We start from the raw sequence: 17,271 nt of genomic DNA, 5'->3' as shown, positions 1-17,271 counted from the left end.
CACCCACAGCATATGGAGGGTCCCAGGCTAGAGGTCTAATTGGAGCTACAGCCACCGATCTACGCCAGAGCCACAGCAAAGCCAGATCCGAGCCACATCTGTGACCTATACCACAGCTCATGGCAACACGGGATCGGTTTAACCCACTGAGCGAGGCCAGGGATGGAACCTGCAACCTTACGGTTCCTAGTCGGATTTGTTCCCACTGCACCACAACGGCGACTCCAGAAATCACATTTTCAAGGGGATTTTCAGTTGGGGCACTACTCGAGTTTAGGCAAGAGGTAGCCCTAAAGAACAGGCATTAGCATGCACGCTTCCCCAGAGCAATCTCTGCACAACCACCACCTCACACCTCCCCCAGCCTGTAGAATTCAAACAGGAAAACCGGAGAAATAGGAAAATTCTCCATCAAGCAGCTGATTCTACTTGTGGGACTGAAATCTCTGAACAATGAGCCTGAGAAGGCTTTCAATAACACAGATTATTTTACGTAATAATCCACAGTGATGCCAAGACACAGATTCTTACGATGATGAATTTTTGGCCCACAAGACTGTTAGGACAATACATGCTTCTGTTGAGAACTCTCTATTTCACTTACACTTTGATGCAAAATGAGGGACTTCAGCCAAGAAATTCCAGGGCACATGCTGATTTATGTCTAGGAATGCTGCATCCCTAAACAAGGCACTGGGCACCCAGTCCACACTCATGTCTTTTCTTTCTTTCTTTTTACAGCCGCACCTGCAGCACATGGAAGTTCCCAGGACCAGGAGTTGAATCGGAGCCGCAGCTGTTGGCCTACCCCACAGCCACAGCAACACAGGATCCGAGCCGAATCTCTGTGATCTACACCACAGCATGTGGAAAGGCCAGATTCCTAACCCACTGAGTGAGCAGCCTCACAGAGACAATGTCAGGTCCTTAACCCACTGAGCCACAATGGGAACCTCCACACCCATGTCTTATGGTGCATGCTCTGTTCCTATGTTCACCAATACTTCCTGCATGTGCTTCTTCATTTTTCTCCCCCCTCATCCTCACCAGAGAAGGGACTGTCCTGGACAGTGATGTCTTTTGTTTTATTTCGCTCCATCTGAGGCAAGTAACTTCAGAATTTTCAAACTGAAGATCATCTATTCCGACTTCCGACTTTGAGGAAGAAGACACCCACAGGGAGAGAAGTGAAAACAACTAAGTTTGAAATAAAATGCTCCTCCATGGCCACTTTGTCTCATTTGCTCCAGGAGGCAGGTGCTCAAAGAGACTAAAATGCCTGTGACCCTGGACTGCAAACCTCTGGCATATCGAATTCAATGTCAAGAGAAAAAAATAGTCATTTCCTTTCTCAGTGAAAAACCTGAGCAAACCTGCTGTGTTAGTTTTCTGCTGGTCTCATAACAACATCCACAAACCCAGTGGCTTAAAACAACACCACTTCTCTGTCTCAAATTTCTGTGGGTCAGAAGTATAACATAGGTCTCACCAAGTAAAACCAAGGACAGTGCTTCCTTCTAGAGGGTCTGAGGGAAAAGCTGTCACTTGCAACTCCCAGCTTGGAGAGGCCACTCACGTTCCTTGGGTCATGGGTCCCTTCTTCCACGTTCAAAGCCAGTAATGTGAATCAAGTCACAAATTCCTTCAAGCTTTGGATTTCTCATGCCATTTGTTCTAACATCCAAGCACATGTGCATTCTCTCTCTCTCTGACAATAGTCAGTTAAGATTTCTACTTTAATTTTTAATTTTTGGGGGGCACACCTATGGTATGCATAAGTTCCTGTGTCGGGGGTTGAACCTGTGCCACAGCAGCAACCCAAGTCACAGCAGTGACATCAGATCCTTCACTGCTGGCCACCGGGGAACTCCCAAAGTTCCCTACTTTTTAAGAACTCATACCTTGACCCACACAGACTATCTAGGATAATCTAAACATTTCAAGGTCCATTCTCTTAATCAGATCCATGACTTCCCTTTTGTCACAGAAGGTAAAATTTACAAATTCTAAAAACCAGAACTTAGACATTTTGGGGAGCCATTATTCTGCTTAAGATAGCAGCCCATCTTTTCTTTCTTTCTTTCTTTCTTTCTTTCTTTCTTTCTTTCTTTTTATTTGTCTTTTGTCTTTTTAGGGCCACACTTCTGGCATATAGAGGTTCCAAGGCTAGGGGTCCAATCGGAGCTACAGCTGCCGGCCACAAGCCACAGCCACAGCCACAGCCACAGCCACAGCCACAGCCACAGCAACGTGAGTTCCGAGCCGAGTCTGTGACCTACACCACAGCTCATGGCAAAACAGGATCCTTAACCCACTGAGCGAGGCCAGCGAAGCCATGAAGGGAACTCTCTACTGTAAAACTTTATTCAGTATTCCACTTACCCCCAGTTTCCTATTACCTCCAACCTCTACGCTTCACCCTATACATTATCTACTTGGAAGCAGAATACCTTTTCAAAGCCACCCATATATATATTTGGCTAGTGGTCAAATGCGAGCTGCTGCTGAAGTCTACACCACAGCCAGGGCAGCAGTGGATCTGAGCCGCATCTCCATGCAGCAATACCGTATCCTTAACCCACTGAGCGAGGCCAAGAATCTACGCACATCCTCATGAAGACTACATGGGTTCTTAACCCAGCTGAATTACAACAGGAACTCCACAAATCCACCCATCTTAACAGGTATTTCTCTATTCAAAATGCTTTAGTGATGCCCCATTATCCATAACTGCAGCTTCTCCAAAATCTGTGCCTGTGGAGTTCCCATCGTGGCGCAGTGGTTAATGAATCTGACTAGGAACCATGAGGTTGCAGGTTTGATCCCTGGCCTTGATCAGGGGGTTAAGGATCTGGCTGTGAGCTGAGGTGTAGATCGCAGACGTGGCTCAGATCCCTCCTTGCTGTGGCTCTGGCGTAGGCCGACAGCTGCAGCTCTGATTGGACCCCTAGCCTGGGAACCTCCATATGCCACGGGAGCAGCCCCAGAAAAGATAAACAAAAAAAAAAAAATCTGTGCTTGTATCCCTCTAAAGAAACTAGAAAAACCAGGTAACCAATAGTTGGTTTTAAGTTGATATCCTAATTTTTATCATCATACATTCAAAAAAGTTGTTGATATAAATTTCTGGCATGCTGTAAAGGTTGACATTTTAAGTAAAATAACTGCTATATCACTCAAATAAATCCACAAGAATTTAAACAGTACAGTGATTTGATACCCATGATCATCCATTTAAAAAAATAAATAAATTCTGGAGTTCCCTGGTGGCCTAGCACTTAAGGATTAGGTGTTGCCACTGCTGTGGCTTGGGTTCAAACTCTGGCCCAGGAACTTCTGCATGCCATGGGGGCAGCCAAAATTAAATAAATAAGGCCTTCTTTTCTTTTTTAAAAAAATTTTACAGCCCCACCTGTGTCATATGGAAGTTCCCAGGCTAGGGACCGAATCCAAGCCACAGCTGACACTTATGCCGAAGCTGAGGCGATGCCAGATCTTTTAACCCACTGTGTCAGGCTGCTTATCAAACCTGTGTCTCCACAGTGACCTGAGTTACTGCAGTGGGATTCTCAACCCACTGCACCATGGCAGGAACTCCAATAAGCTCTCGTTTAACATTTACGTTTTATCATGCTCTTCTCATTCTATCTTCAATGCAAAATTTTATCTTAGTGAATATATTTTGATTATTCAAAGTTTTTTTGTTTGTTTTTGTTTTGTCTTTTTTTGGCCGAATCCATGCACATGGAAGTTCCGAGGCTTGGGGTCCACTCGGAACTGTAGCTGACAATATATGCCACAACCACAGCAAAGCCAGGTCTAAGCCAAGTTTGCAACCTACACCCCAGCTCACAACAAAGGCAGATCCTTAATCCACTGAGCCAGGCCAGGGATCGAACCCAAGTCCTCATGGACACTAGTTGGATTCGTTAACCGCTGAGCCACAACAAGAACTCCTCAAGATATTTTTTGAATTGACCTATCATATACATGCATATACACAACAAAAATATGCAAATAATTTAGAATTTAAGTATTAATTTACTCTGAATTTAGCCCCAAAGGGTGAAATAATTTCTTCTGAGTTATACAATAACATATAACTAGTAAACAACTGAAAAACACACAAATATAATAAAATTTTGATCAATAAATATTAAATATAAAAAAACTTTAAAATATGTCTCTTGATAAGATACAGCTTTAAAAAATTAACCTAGGCATCTATAGATGAATATTCCTTAATGCTAAAGTAATAATGGTTTTGCACCAATTTTATTCCAATTTTTCATATTCCTATGCATAACTGCTGATAAATCCTTTTGCCCTAAAACGTAGATGAATGTGTGAGAGTTTAGCTGCAACCACATCACCCACATCCCTGAATTCTTTTTGAGTTTTAGGCCAAAAGATGGTGATCTATCATCAACATTACTTTCAATCACGTATCAAATATGCCAAGTGATCCAAACATGCCTTCCATCTCGATATAACAGAGTGTCCTTTTGTTTAGGCCTTGGGCTGTTTTCGCCTCACAGGACAATATTAGAACTCTGGAAAGATGAGAGGAATGAATCCCTTCTATAAAAAGGGAATCGGGAGAGCAGCTGCATCTCCAGGAAGATCAACTTTAGGAAAGAGTGGCCATAAAGGCTGGAAACCTGGACGGCTATCCCCTTACAAGTCTCTGAACCCTAAGTGTTCCCCATTAGAATGTCTTTTTTATTTTTATTTTTTATTTTTGTCTTTTTAGGGCCACACCCATGGCATGTGGAGGTTCCCAGGCTAGGAGTCAATTTGGAGCTGTAGCTGCTGGCCTACACCACAACCACAGCAACATCAGATCCGAACAGCATCTGCAACCTACACACAGCTCACAGCAATGCCGGATCCTTAACCCACTGAGCGAGGCCAGGGATCAAACCTGAGTCCTCATGGATGCTAGTCAGATTCATTTCCTCGGAGTCACGATGGGAACTATCCATTAGAATGTCTTCACGGATGCCCAAAGCTATGTCTAGAGGCGTTTTGAAAATGGCTGACCTATAGGATAAAATCAAAATGACTTTGCATAAAACACAATGCCTTTCATGATCTGAGGGAGCCTTGTGTCCCATTTCCCACCTTTATCCCCCTATGTCCCAGTCCCTACACCAGCTTGAGAAAGCTGCATGACGTATACTGGTTGTAAGTTTGCTTTCAAGGGGAATATGTGTCAAAAAGACTGCCTTTCTTCACTACACTTTGACCCCCAGCCTGCTGCTATTTTAGACACAAGGAATGAGTCACTGAAATTTATATCAACCTTGCCCCTGGCTCAGTCTTGTCGTAGGGACTCTACTTGCTGTATGAAATAAATTAACAGCAGCAGTTTAACTTGTCCCCATACCTTTAGGATAAAATTTTGTATAGTAAACCACCCAGCCATAAATTTTATTCCCATGCTCTAGGAATGCCATTCAACAATTCCAGCATTCTTGTTGTTGTTGTCGTTGTCTTTTTAAGGCTGCACCCCGGGCATTTGGAGGTTTCCAGACTAGAGGTTGAATCGCAGCTGTAGCCCCTGGCCTATACCACAGCCACAGCAACACCAGATCCAAGCTGCATCCGCAGCCAACACCATAGCCCATGACAATGCCAGATTCTTAACCAATTGAGCAAGGCCAGGGATCAAACCTGTATCCTCAGGGGTACCAGTTAGATTCGTTTCCATTGAGCCACAATAGGAACTCCCTGGCATTTCATTTACAGAAATGAGGTTCTTTTTCTTCCTCTCTTCTCCTGTCCTTATACTGACTGCTCTCTCTGAAGCTGTCCCTACTTTTCCCTTCCCCATCCCAGGTATAGAATCAGTCACTCTCTTCCCTGACAGCATGTGGCTTTTCCTTCTCTTGGATATTTTTCACATTCTGCTTGGTGTCGTGATGATGATGTGGGTAAGTCTGGTCTCCATGGCAGCCACATCCATTGGTTCCATCCTCATGTCATTCCTGGGTCCTGACCACCCCTCCTTGAAACTCTCTTCCCTCATAGCCACTCCACTCCTTTTATTCCACCTATAATCACTCTTCCTCAATATCTTTCACTTGCTCGTCTCTCTTCCCACTCCTTATCTCAGAGGTTCTTACACTCTTTCTGGTGCAACAGCAGAGGTCTAGCCTGAGCTAACACCAAATTCATATGACAGGAGCCTTTTCCGAAGCTGGGAGGGGAAGAAAGAGTGATAACAATTTCCTCGTGTTAGGGTTCCTATCATTTTTCCTGAAAGGTTGCCACCTAACTGTGAGCAATGGTCAGCAAATGACATAAGCAAGCAAATATTAAAGAAAAACAGAAAATTAATCATATATCTACATATATATATATATAAAACTTAAGAGTTTTGCATTTATGGGTTACAACTTCATATTATGCATTATTTAGCATTTCACTAACAAAACTGGTGATCCGCATTCTCATAACATAATGAAACATAACCACTTTTCTACATGTGTGTACATACACACCTGTAATGTAAATTACACATATTAAATATCAACATACAATTGAATCCCTCTCTGTGTAATATCACAACAGGTAAAAATAGCCCAGTGGAACTCTCAAGTATTGCAGATGTGAATGCAAAACTGTCCCACCATTTTGGAGACCAATTTGGCAGTTTTTTTATGCAACAGAACATGTATAGTTCCAGCCATTCCATCCTTAGATATTTACTCAAAACAACATGTCCACATAAAGATTTGTATACTGGGAGTTCCCCTCATGGTGCAGTGGAAACGAATCCAACTAGGAACCATGAGGTTGAGGGTTCAATCCCTGGCCTCGTTCAGTGGGTTAAGGATCTAGCATTGCCATGAGCTGTGGTGTAGGTTGCAGACGCTGCTCGGATCCTGTGTTGCTGTAGCTGTGGCATAGGCCAGCAGCTGTAGCCTAGGAACCTCCATGTGCCGCAAGTGTGGCCCTAAAAAAAAAAAAAAAAAAAAAAAAAGAAAATAAATAAATAAAATAAAAAAGGAACGACAACAACAAAAAAGACTTGTATACAAAAGTTCACAGCAACTTTCGTAGCCTGAAACTGGAAAAATATACAGGTCTACCAACGTGTAAATAAAATGTGATATAGCCACACAATTCAGTAACATTCAGCAATTTAAAAACTATTTATAGGGAGTTCACTTGTGCCACAGTGGGTTAAGGATCTGGTGTGGTCACCGCAGCAGTTCAGGTCACCGCTGTGGCGCAGGTTCAGTCCCTGGCTTGGGAACTTCCACGTGCCATTACTGTGGCCAAAACCAAAACAAAACAAAAAAGAAATAGAAAATGAGAGAGAGAAAAGCTTCTCCCCAGCTTCCTGGTGTAAAAATAAAATGTATCAGTTCTTAAACTTGCCTATGCATCAGAATCTCCTGGAGAGCCTGTTAGAACATAGAATTTTAACCCTCTCTTCAGAGCTTCTGATCCCGTTGGTCTGGAGTGGGACCTGGTAGTTGGCATTTCTAGCAAGTTCCCAGGTGATGCTAGTCTGGGGACCGCACGTGGAGAAGCACTGCTTTATACCCTGGTCTTCTGGATTCTTATATAGTTCTGAAACAGCCTTACCCATGAATTATATAAAAAGTCTAATTTATTTCACTAGTTACACTATCCACACTAACAGTATTAAGAAAGGTCAAAAGAAAACATGCCATGGTTCTTGGAATATTGGAATAGATGGACAAACTATTCCTGCTTCAGATACCTTTCTGTACGGTTGAGTTTTTCTTCTCAATCCTTAGGGTACTAAGTAGCTTTTGTGTTTCTGACATTAATTTTGCCACTCTTTTATCAGGAAAAGTGGACATTACACTATGTTCTGCTGATAAATGACAGTGTCAAAGTTCAAAATGTACATCACTTTCTATTGTCAGATGAAAAAGATAGATAAGAAAATTGTGAGGACAGAAGTAGAGGGTGAAAAGAAGAAATTACATGAAAAGATGGAGAAAGAGGGAAGAAAACCACAAATCACAATGGAAACAGAAATTCCCCAAGGGACAAGAACCAGCGTTTGAGAGATTAATAGTCAAGGGAGCAAGGAAAGAAGAAATGGCTATATGAGCAGGAAGTTTACTCTAGAGGTGAAAAGAAAACCACGGTGGAAAAAAAGGATTTGAAATATAAAATAATGTTGGGTAAAACAAAACAAAAACAGAAGATAGCCAAGAGAGAAGGAAGAGCTATTTCTTTTTCTAATTATTAAATGCAACATTTAGAGAAGAAGATATAGTAACATACAATGATTTGTGAAGAGAGGAAGGAAAGGATCCATTTTTTAAATATTCTCGTCTTATTGGCTGGATAAACATTCAACTCCAGGTTAGTGGAAACCAACTGCAGTTGTTCAACCCTTTAGAGGTCAGAGTCTGAAATGGCCAGATATGTCACTAGAGGGAGCGGGTAGATTTGGGGTATAGTAAGCATAACATTGCCCCCTGTCCCCAAGATGTCCAGGTCCTAATCCCTGGAACATCCCTTTGCTATATGTCATCTTATATAGCAAAAGAGATTTTGCAGAGGTGATTAAAGATCTTACAATAGAGAGATGGGTGGACCCCCCATAAGAATTGCAAGGGTTCTTATACAATAGAAGAGGTGGGAAGGTGGATCAAAGGAGGAGGTATGACAATGGAACTAGAGGTCAGAGTGATGCAGCCACAAGCCACAGAATTCAAGCAACCTCCAGAAACTAGACAAAACAACAGGTTGCTCCCTAGAATCTTCAGAGAAAACATGACCCTGCAGACTTATTTTAGACTTCTGACCTCCAGAACTGTAAGATGATAAACCTGTGTTGTTTTAAGCCACAAAATTTATGGCAATGTGTTATAGCAGCAACAGGCCACTAATACAAGAATCTTGAGGACACTGAGTTGAACTGGAGATCACGTGCCTTCTCTACGGCAGAGAACACAAGTCTGGGCTTTGCCAGATGTCCCAATTTGTTAGCAGATGCAGAAAATCTGTTTGCATAGAGTTAGCAACTAGTAATACTGTGCAGGACAAGGTATGCCTACAATGACTGTCATGCCTTATTTCCTTCCTTTGGTAGATGTACTTACGTGATGCAGACAAAGGACAGGATGGAGAAACCGATGAACAGATTTTCCAGCTCAGCACTCCACTCCAGACCACAGACCACACCCAAGCTTGCTGGGGCAAAGAACTCAGCTCACAAAACTCCTACATTCCTGGCCAGGATGCACTGAAAGCAACGTGTGGTCCCTTTTCTGTTCCCAAGTCCTTCAGTAGCTAAACTTCAGAGTGTTAGATTTTTTTTACATTCCAGACAACAACTGGGGCGAACGTGCTTCACGGAGTCATTCTGGAAAATGAAACTATTTTGGAAAAACAATTTGTTCTCCATAGATGAAAGGAATTACTAAAGTGCCTAACGTTAGGGCTAACACTGAAACATGGCCAGATACATGACAATAACTTTTAAAAGTGAAGGGAAAAGAAACATAAAACTACAAATTATTCTGCCTTAATGTGATCCTTCCGTTACTTTTATTCTTAGGGCAAGGTGCTAGAAGAGGAGGGGGAATGAAGTTAATCACGTTTGCAGAGACAAGTGGGCTGTCTTAATATTCAGGCGATTAGCCAGCAATATTTACTGAGTGAAGGCTTTCCAAAGCACAAAGCAAGAAAAAACAGGAAATGCAAAAGATGTGCAAGACAGGGTTCTCACACAGAGGAATTCTCACAAAGGAATTCTGTGAGATCCCTGGGAAGATGAGGTTAATATATAAAATAATTAGAGAATAATTAACAGTCTTTACCTGCACTGAAGACTATGCCAAAAGGTTGATAAATCAATGCGATACGTACTCAAGCGATGGAGAGATGGGCAAAGATTTGACTTAACACAGGCAGGAAAACTTCAAGATGGTTGACTTTTTTTGTTTGTTTTTTGCTTTTTAAGGGCCACACCCACAGCACATGGAGGTTCCCAGGCTAGGGGTTGAATCAGAGCTACAGCTGCCGGCCTATGCCACAGCCACAGCAACACAGGATCTGAACCAAGTCTGTGACCTACACCACAGTTCATAGCAATGCTGGATCCTTAACCCACTGAGCAAGGCCAGGGATCAAACCCGAAACTTCGTGGTTCCTAGTCGGATTCGTTTCCTCTGTGCCACGACGGACACTCCGGGGATGGTTGACTTTTATGCTCACCCTTCAAGGACAGGCAGGATGTACAAAGGAAAAGGGTAAGATATTCTACTCCACAGAAAATGGCTGGGTGACTTCTCTCCTGTCCTAGAATCTTAATTTTTTTTTTTTTTTTTTTTTTTTTTTTTGCTTCTTAGGGCCACACTCAAGGCACATGGAGGTTCCCAGGCTAGGAGTTGAATTGGATCTGTAGCCACCAGCCTATGCCACAGACACAGCAATGTGGGATCCGAGCCACATCTGCGACCTATACCACAGCTTGTGGCAAAGCCAGATCCTTGACCTATTGGCCACAGAACCCACATCCTGATGGAAACAAGTCGGGTTCGTTCCCACTGAGCCGCAATGGGAACTTCCAAGCATCTTAAAATTTTAATCGAAGCTGAAAGTATTATAAGACCTGCAAAAATGGTACCACTTTGTTATAAGATGAACTTATAATAAGTGCAAGTACTCTATAAGATATGAGGGAAGATAACTGACATTTTTTTCTATTCCACTGGGGCTTGACATTGTAAGAGGGGGAAAAAGTGACCATTTCCCACAATTCTCTACTTTAGGTTACATGATTATACCAAGAAATGCAGATATACGCCTCTGATGCCCCCAATGTCATAAGATAAAATATTTAAATAAGTAGAAGTCTCATACTGTTGTAATTGCGTGGAAAGCTGCTTTGATTTATAACTTGAATTTATGTTTTTCTTACAACAGTTCTCCAAATTATTTTATCAGAATTGACTTCAGCAAGTATTTATTTGTAAATATGACTCTGTTCTTTCATCTCAGAGAAAAGCAACTTTAAATAGCTTGGAAAACGAGAATGGAGTAAATATGCATGCAGGGCTTTGGGGTTCTTTTTGCTGTTGTTTTGGTTTGGTTTGGTTTTTGGCCTATAGGCAGTTAACTATATATTAGCCCTAATGAGACAGAGCCAGTTTCTGTTTTGTTTTTTTTTTTGTCTTTTTGCTATTTCTTTGGGCCGCTCCCGCGGCATATGGAGGTTCCCAGGCTAGGGGTTGAATCGGAGCTGTAGCCACTAGCCTATGCCAGAGCCACAGCAACTCGGGATCTGAGCCGCATCTGCAACCTACACCACAGCTCACGGCAACGCCGGATCGTTAACCCACTGAGCAAGGGCAGGGACCGAACCCGCAACCTCATGGTTCCTAGTCGGATTCGTTAACCACTGCGCCACGACGGGAACTCCAGTTTCTGGTTTAAAATTTTGAATAGATAACTGTTGAAGTATTTGATCAATTGATTCTAAGGATCATACAGTATGCTTTTAAAAACTGCTGGGCTATTTTCTTGGATTCCTTTTTAAGAGAGAACTTTCTCTTAAAGTTTCTATTAAATGATGTACCCTTAAAAATCACAATAAATTCTCTATGTAAATTTTCTGGAGAAAAACTGTCAGAGAAACTTCTAAGTACCTCACATATAATATCTGTAACTCTGAGTTGTTCTCTATGGATTTTTCTTACTGAAATAAATAAACCACTGCTTATAATTCAGTATTTACTAGAAAAGCAAAATCCAGCTCTACGTAAGGAACAGTTGAAGGAGGTGGGTGGGTTCTCAGAAGATGAGTTTCATGTTTCATTAAATGGTGTGAAAATGACTAGTGAAAATAACCAAATAAAAAATGGAAGTTTTCTGGCACTTTCAAAGAACTCAACGTGAGTACTTAATAGCCCCTGTGGAGTTCCCGTTGTGGCTCAGTGGTTAATGAATCCGACTAGGAACGATGAGGTTGCAGGTTCGATCCCTGGCCTTGCTCAGTGGGTTAAAGATCCGGCGTTGCCGGGAGCTGTGGTGTAGGTCGCAGACGTGGCTCAGATCCCATATTGCTATGGCTCTGGTGTAGGCTGGTGGCTACAGCTCTGATTAGACCCCTAGCCTGGGAACCTTCAAATGCTGGGGGAGCGGCCCTCAAAAGGCAAAAAGACAAAAAAAAAAAAAAAAAAAAAAAAACCCTGAACAACTTTATAAACTTGTTCATTTTTATCATACTCTCTGGCCTATGCTTTCTTGCTGGATATTTAAAAACTGCTTGTGACCAAAGACATGGCTGGATATTTTTATTTTTCTGGTTATAAGTCATTCGGAGAGCCTGGAGTTTCAGGCTAGGTGCAGTCCGGGTAATGGAGGTTTTACACAGCTCCTTGTATCTTTATGAGAGAAGATCCAAATTACTTGAGGGTAAAGTTGACACAAACTCCTGTATGTAAACATGGAATATTTCTGGAATTAAGATTATCACAGGAACAGAGCTTTCTGTTCCCAAAGAAGCAGTGTCAACCAACATATATTTCAAGCTCAATGATGAGGTGAATACATCCTCAAATAAAATCTTCACAAGGAACAGCTGGCCTGAAAAAGGTGTTTTGTTTTGTTTTGTTTTGTTCCTTTGTATCCAGAGAAAACAGGTGCAATCGCACCAAGAACCTCTTAGAACATGGTTACTGCCAAGTATCTGTGTCTACTGATGTATAAGAATCAACCGAGTTTTTGGCAAGTAATCTCTGCCGAGAGGAAAACCAGATATTCTAAGTTACTGTTATTAAATCTTTGATGTGTCAGAACTAAGGAACATGATGAGTTAGTCTAGATGAAATATTAACATGTTAGAAAGTGTCGTACAGGAGTTCCCATCATGGCTCAGCGGAAATGAATCTGACTAGAATCCATGAGGACACAGGTTTGATCCGTGGCCTCACTCAGTGGGTTAAGGATCCGGTGTTGCCATGAGCTGTGGCGTAGGTCAAAGAGGCAGCTCAGATCCCGAGTTGCTGTGTCAGTGGTGTCCGCTAGCGGCTACAGCTCCGATTCAACCCCTAGCTTGGGAACCTCCATATACTAGAGTACGGCACTAAAAAGAAAAAAAAGAAAAAAAAAGAAAAGAAAAAGAAAGTACAATGTACAATGTGTACTGCTAAATATGAAAGTAACCTGCATGAAATAAAGTTGATCAAAATTTAGTTTCAAGAAATAAACTAATCACAAATCACCTATTTGGGATGAATTAAGTCCTCATTTAGGAAAATTCACAAAAGAACAAAAGGAGCCGAGAAGGGGCATAAGGGAACTTTCTCAGGTGCTGGTAATGTTCTATATTTTGCCGGGGATTTATACAGGTACACTCAACGTGTCAAAGCTCAACTTATGTACAATTAAGGATGTGTGCATTTCACATGAAACACTCAAAAAATACTGAACTCTAGTTAATCATAAGAATAGTGAAATATGCCAACTGAGGCTTATTTTAAAAGGCATCAAAAATAAGATGGTGCTCCATGGGTTAAGAATCCATCGTTGCTCTTAGCTGTAGTGTAGGCTGGCAGCTGTATCTCTAACTTTACCCCTAGCCTGGGAACGTCCACATGCTGCGGGTACGGCCCTAAAGGACAAAAAAAAAAAAAAAAAAAAAAAAATGGGAAGAGATGGACAAAGGGATAGGAAGGTTGACAGATGTGATGAAGCAAAATGTTAACAGTGGAATCTAGGTGGTGAATATACAGCTGTTCACTGAAAACTCTTTCAAGTTACTGTACATGTGAAATTTTCATTAAAAAGGTTTGAAGAGGAAAATACAATGGGAATAAAAATTCCTGAAGCATTTGGGGTACCACACTAGTGCTCCAATGCCCACTCCCTTCCCTTTAAGAGTCCATAGTGCCAGAGTTCCTGCTGTGGTGCAGCGGGTTAAGAATCTGACCATAGCACCTCAGGTTGCTGTGGAGGCACAGGTTTGATTCCCAGCCCCATACAGTGGGTTAAAGGATCTGGCGTTGCAGTGGCTGCTGGGGCTCAGATGGAACTTCCATATGCTATGGGTGTTGCCATTAAAAAATAATAACAATAAGAGTTCATAGCGTATCTAGGACCCTGACCAAATATTTATGTAGAAAACTCAAAGCATAAACCTAACAAGTTGAGACATGGAAGGTTTATAAAAAAAAAAAAATCAACGCTGGAGACCGTCTGATGATATCGGATTTGTGAAAGGAAAAGAAGCAGTTTCCCCACAGATGACAATTCTATACTTCAATTCTCCCTGAGCTGTAGTGGGGCACCTGCAAGCCAGGCTGGGCAGAAGATGCTCTTAGAAGATATAGGAGCAAGATGCAAATCAATCCCAACACACGCAGGACGCTCCTGATGGGCAGAGAGAGGGAGTGGATGAGACCTTGGTGGTGACGCAAGAGAGACCTGTCCCCAGAGGCCAGGGGCAGGGCTGTCAAAGGTAATGAGTCCCAGAAAAGAAAAGCCATGGTGGCTCATCGGAGGCTATGATACTGCACGTTGCTTCCAGAGAAAACAGGAGGTGACACGTCATCAGCCACATCATCTGTGAAGAGCCAGTGCCTACACTGGTCACTTCACCTTGATCACATTCTCCGTCATTTGCCGCACCAGCCCATTGCTTAGCATTGATTAGACAATGTTCGTTAAGTTAAAAATAATTATCTGGGAGGTTTTTAATATCATGCCAAATCACATTTAATATTCTGTTTGATATTGTGTTATCGAGTTTGATATCGCCCAAGTATGCTCCCAGAACCTGCAGCGTCGGCAGCCCCCCGGAAGCTTGTTAGAAATGCAGAATGTCAGGCTTCGCCCCACACCTGCTGTCTCAGAATCTGCTGTTTAAGCAAATCACAGATGCTTCATACACACAGTCAAGTGTGAGAAGTAGTGGCCTGATCTTACATCGAGTCTATAGCTCAAGCTTCAGGGACCTAAGTCTTCCCAAAGGCAGCTTTAACTTCAGACTGAGAAGCAAAGTATAGGGACACAGGTGAGCCACACAAAGCCTCAATGCCTGGTCTCCCATGAACACCATCCCCTGAGGACTGCTTTCTCTCTGAAAAGCTGTGACCTGGCCCCCACCTGCAGAAAAAGGCTGCCTGGACCCCGGATGCCCCGAGAGTCTATCACATCCAACACATTGGTACGTGCTGCAAACACTTTGGAAAAGTTTCACACTCTCCGATGGGTCTAGAAATAGTCCATATTTCTTCCATCACTTTGCATGTAATTGCTCTTTAATGTAACAAGGGTATAAAATGTTTTATCCTACAGGTAACTATCAGAGGAATTCCCAGGCTACCGTCCCCATTTCAGCTTAAGACAGCTGGGAAAGTTCTTCATTCCCCTTCTAAACCACCAAGGCATGTTGTATTTTATTCATGTATCACATATACATCTGTCTAGAATCACTGCATTTTAATGACTGTATTCTGTTTATTTCAGTCACTGTAATAGAAACGGATTTAGGCTCAAATATCTGTGGCTAGTTGCGGGTCACACAAAACTAAAGGTTTAACATTTTCTTTCATAATAACATGGCTTGGAAGATACGAAGATATTCCTCACTGACAAAACAAAGTACACAAATACGAAAGATTTTTCTAAAGCCATCTGAAGCCAATTACTCTGTACTCACTGTGAATTTCCTACTTTAGCCTCATTTCTTTGTAAATATGTGCAACTACATGAAAAAGGGGGGTTTTATAAATATGATTGCCAAATACAAGAACCCCAACTTTCTCAGTTACTGAGTTCCACTCTTATTTTAGGAAGGAATTTTACCTATTGTCCAACCAACTTTCCAAAGCAATAAATAAGTGCATTTCCAAAGTAAGTACAAAGCCTATTTTCCGTCTCACGTCTTATTCAGGAAGAGAGTTTTTAAAACAATCATTCTGCCTCTCTTGCTATAGTTTTTTAAAAAGTGGCAATCAAAATACAATAAGTTGAAATATGTCCCCTACTTTTATTAGTCATTTTGAAAAATAAGAGTGAATCAGTTTCGGTAATAATTCATGCACGATGGGAAAAGGTTTAACACTCTCTGTGCTGTATTGCATCAGATTTAGGTATTAGCAGAAAATATTTTCAAGAGACTAGTTAATTTTCTTTTTTGCTGGACTGAGATTTTTGAACAGTTTTACATTTAAAGCAATATTGGGCAGAAGGTACAGAGATTTCTCATATACTCCAATATAGGTTAATTTTTTAAATATGTAAATGCTAAACATAATGGAAGATAATACAAGAAAAAGAAAGCATATATATGTATGAGTGGGTTACTTTGCTGTACAGCAGAAATAGGCACAACACTGTAAATCAACTATACTTAAATTTAAAAAAACTGAACATACAAAGTGTTACGCAAATATGCAAAATGATAACAGAAAAATCCAAACAATCAATCCAATACTATCAATAAATGCCTTACTGAAAAAAAATTATTTGAGTTCCAGTCAGGTTCAGGGAAATTTTATAAAAAGCTTTAAAATAAATCTGCATCTAATTAGTGCCAGAATTACCACAAAACTGTGTCTAATACACTCTGTTGTCTTCCTTTTGTCTTACGTCTCTCCCTTATTAGAAAATATGAAGAAAAAAAGAAGTAATGAATAAATCAAACAATCTTTATAAAAAGTCTGAGCAATTTAAGGAATTTAAGAACAGATGTATTTTCTTTTCTGCCACTGCATAAACCCTATATCTGCTTACCTTCAGGGATTATAAAAATAAAAGTGTGACAGCCCTCCTGCAAGCTATAAAAAAAACTGAACTTATCCGAACTACTCCCCTTGGTCAATTTTCACTTCCACTCAGCCATTTTTCAGTATGCACTCTTACCTGGTAGGCTTTATACTTCCCCCAGTCAGAAACAGGCTCTTGAGAGCATGCCTGGTACAGGCTCAGCACTGCAGGGGCAATGACAGGGCTGGGATAAGCTCACCCTTTTCAGAAGGCAAGGAGGGGGCCAGAGACTGGGAGGAACAAGCCCACGCGGCAGCAAATGTAAGCGAGACCCGTCCTCTGTGTGGAGTCCCACCCCTCGGCCACAAAGTGAGAGGCTGGGCAATCAGTGCCCAGAGCCACAACAAAATATCCAGACACAGTGGCTGAGAAAGACTCTTTTCACTATTCCAAGCAGAATGACAAATACAGCAAATGCTTTTAACAGGCATCGGGTCCAGTAACTGCCCCAAAATGAGTCAGAGGCACCCCTCCGCACACAACAAAAAGTGCCCCTTG

At 41.7% G+C, this 17,271-nt stretch overlaps 1 protein-coding gene across 50 annotated transcripts in view; it reads right to left on the bottom strand.

Annotated features, from left to right (window-relative positions):
- The window catches only part of PLCB4 (phospholipase C beta 4), a 487,242-nt gene that overhangs the window by 353,481 nt on the left and 116,490 nt on the right, over nt 1-17,271 (bottom strand). For 12 of the 50 annotated variants that reach the window (XM_021077456.2, XM_085003061.1, XM_085003071.1 and 9 more), the window contains exon 1: nt 16,870-17,005. The exons of 34 other annotated variants lie outside the window; for them this stretch is intronic. The gene's annotated coding sequence lies outside the window, so the exon portion shown is untranslated. Of the gene's footprint in view, nt 1-9,098; nt 9,331-16,869; nt 17,006-17,271 lie in introns of those variants that run through there. 4 more of the 50 variants (XM_085003080.1, XM_085003087.1, XM_085003065.1 and 1 more) reach the window with 3 other exon arrangements.

The sequence above is a fragment of the Sus scrofa genome, chromosome 17, assembly GCF_054392235.1.
Source record: "Sus scrofa isolate SSC_HxYL_T2T_F1_AM1 chromosome 17, Sscrofa_HxYL_maternal_Yorkshire_Landrace_v2.0, whole genome shotgun sequence".
Lineage (NCBI taxonomy): Eukaryota > Metazoa > Chordata > Mammalia > Artiodactyla > Suidae > Sus > Sus scrofa.
This window is presented reverse-complemented; position numbering and strand designations above follow the sequence as displayed.